We start from the raw sequence: 3,547 nt of genomic DNA on the forward strand, positions 1-3,547 counted from the left end.
GGGTTTGAACCACCAACCAAGTGGTTACAAGTCCAGTGCTGGTCCTACAGCACCACACCAGTCATATATATATATGTTTTGTCCTAACTTGAAGACTACACATGCATATTATAACATTGTTAGTCCATAAAATCCTAAAGACTGGGAATTAATATTCTAGTGACTAGTCAAAGTGCCCATGTTCGAATCCTGAGACATAAAGCCAATTCAGATAGTTGACACAAACTTATACCTCCCCCAGTCTTGTTGCTTCTCTCCAGATCTCAGAGTATGCAACTTAGCCATGATAGTTGAGGAGAGATTCAGTGGAGCCCACCTGAGATGCAGGTCTATCTTACCTGGTACTCTGGGTGCTGAATAATTAATGTCTTCACCCACATAAGAATTAGGCTGTTTCTCCTCCAACTCTCTGTTTCCTTTCATCTCCACAATGGCACCCACATCTTCAGCTCACATTTTAAGGTCCAGATTTTACTGCTGACGAAGATGGACTCAGAGATTTGAAGTTGAGCATGCCTGACCTGGACACTTAACCAGAAAAAATGGTTCTTCACAGGTTTCCTAATTTGTATGGTTCCACATTGTATTATTATTTACTTAGTTTCCACTAGACCAATATTCCATATAGCAAGGACCTTGTTAGTATCATTTACAGTTGTGTTTGCATCACCAATACAGCCAGAACACTCCTTTCAAGAGATGGTGAGACATCATCTCACTTACTTTGGACACATTATCAGGAGTGACTAGTCCCTGGAAAAGGACACCACATTTGGTAAATAGAGGGTCAGTGAAAATAGGAAGAACCGCAAAGTAATGAACTAACACAGTGGCTGCAACAATGGGCTCAAACAGCAACAATTGTGAGGATGACTTAGAATTGGGCAACATGTTGTCTAATATACAAAAAGTCACTTTAAATTGGAGCTTACTCAAAGGCATCTAACAACAACAATAGTACTACAGTGCCTGATTTGTAGTTGGTGTCCAAACATATGCAGTCTTATTGTATAAAGATTCAAGGCAGTAAGTCTCAGTTCTTTATCTGTGGAATGTGGGTTATAATTATACTTGTACCTCAGGGTTCTGGTGAGGCTTTGAAAAATCATGGTTATACACTTGTAAACTGGCAGTGATGGTTTCAACTTCACCAAGAATTCATGGAAATCCAGAAAGTCTCAGGTCTGGCTCCACAGAGTTACCAGAGCAACTCACCCAGAAAATAAATTAAAGGGCACACACCAAGAATATCCTCACTTTCTCAACAACCCAAGCTGCCTTACTCAGGTGCCTTTCCTATTAGGAGACACTTCCACAAAGCTGGTATTTGTGTCACATGGGAAGATTTCAGAGTGCTGTATTTGGAAACATGAATGTGTAATGTCTCCCTGGAAATCTACATCTTCTCAGTGAAAGATACAAGTGCAGTCCAAGACAGACATGTTTAATTAGTGAGCAAACTTGACATTTCCAGTGTTTGGACTAGACAGAGGAAAAGCCAAGAGCAAACCAAGATCTTTTCTTCATTCCCTCCCCCCAGCTGGCTGACAAAGAATAATTTATTTGCTTGAAGAAAAATGAATGTCTTTACAATAACAGGAGAGAAAAGGCCAGAAGATCCAAGGTAGTTATTATATAAGTGTCACCCTCCATGTACCTCCTCATGTCTCTGCATGGTCAATGTGAACATATTATAGTGAAATGTCGATCCACTTAGTCCCCTGGGTTCAGAATCTCAAAGGCACTTTTATGTTGCCTCTCCATTAGCACTGCATCTGAGATCTGCAATTCTAAATTCTTTATCTAACATATCTGAGTCCTTCTACTCTATCTCAAGTTCCCTAACTGACCCTTGTTGTTGTTGTTGTGTCAATTCTGACTTACAGCAACTCTATAAGACAGAGTAGAACTGCCTTTATTTGAGTAGACTAACACATCTTTTTCTCTTGGAGCAACTAATGGATTCAAATAGCTAACATTTCAGTTAGCAGTCTAGCATTTAACCATTGCACCACAAGGACCTATGATCGATGGCAATAGCCAGTCTTTTAACTTAGACTGCCCACCTCCTACTTTCCCCTCAGTGCAAGTCAGTCTACACAATTCTGCCAGAGCAAAGTTTTTACAGCATGGCTAGATTTGTAACCCTCCCCGCTACCAAAGCTTTCAGTAATTTGTCATATATTCAACAGCATTGACTGGACACATCATATGCCAAGCACTGAGGGTCAATAATGACTCAAAGCACCTTAAAATGAGGCCCCAACCTTTAATATATGGCTTTTTTAGTGTTATCTTGTCCTTTCCAATACCATTCAACTTTACATTCTAGGTACATCCACTGCTCGTTATTTCTCCAACATGATCTGAACGTCTCTACCTTCAGATTGAGTACTTTTCATGCACAGTATTGAATACTTGTACAGTAAGACCAAGATTCTTATTTATCATGCCTTTGTTTACATATGCATTATTGTTGTTATTAGATGCCATTGTTGTTGTTGTTGCTAAGTGCTATCAAGTCAATTTCAACTCATAGTGACCCTATATAGGATTTTCAAGGAGTGGCTAGTGAATTTGAACTGCAGACTTTGCAGTTCAAACTGACTTTTGAGTCCAGTGCTTATCCTATAGCGCCACACCAAGACTCCATGCCATAGAGTAAGTTCCAACTCATAGCAACATCATTTATAGCAGAATGAAATATTTTCCTGTTCCATGTCATCCTCACATCATTGTTATGTTAAAGCCATTGTTGCAGCCACTTTGTCAATCCATCTCATTGAGGTTCTTCCTCTTTTTGCTGAACCTCTACTTTACCAAACTTGATGTCCTTCTCCTGTAATTGACTGGTCCCTCCTGATAGCATATTCAAAATATATGAGATGAAGTTTTGTCATCCTTGATTCTAAAGAGTGTTCTACTTTACTTTTTCCAAGACAGCTTTGTTCATTCTTCTAACTGTCCATGGTTTATTTAATATTCTTCAAGATCCATCTGGCATTAGTAATGATATCCCTCATACAGCATACTCTTCTGCATCTAGTTTAAATTTCTGGAAGCTCCCTTTTGATGTATTTCTGCAACTGTTTTTTATTGTCTTCAACAAATTTTACTTGCATGTAACATTAATGATATTGTTCAATAACTTCTACATTCTGTTTGGTCCCTTATTTTGGAATGGGCACAAATATGGATCTTTTCTAGTTGTTAGCCAGGTAATTATCTCCCAAAAAAATTTGGCCAACATAGACTAGAAGGCACTTAACAACATCAACAACAACATAGGTCTTTTTTTAAGTTGGAGCATATAAAACAAAACAACAGTATTTGCCCATTCTGGGATGTTGTTATTGTTGTCAGGTGCCATCGAGTCGGAACTGTTTCATAGCACCCCATGCACAGCAGAACGAAACAATGTCCGATCCTGGGCCAACCTCACTATTGCCACCACACTTGACGCCATCTATGATGTCACCTGGCTGATCCATCTCATTAGGGGTATTCCTCTTTTTCTCTGACCCTCCACCTTACCCAGCATGACATC

This window comes from Chrysochloris asiatica, unplaced genomic scaffold, assembly GCF_000296735.1.
Source record: "Chrysochloris asiatica unplaced genomic scaffold, ChrAsi1.0 scaffold00204, whole genome shotgun sequence".
Taxonomy (NCBI): domain Eukaryota; kingdom Metazoa; phylum Chordata; class Mammalia; order Afrosoricida; family Chrysochloridae; genus Chrysochloris; species Chrysochloris asiatica.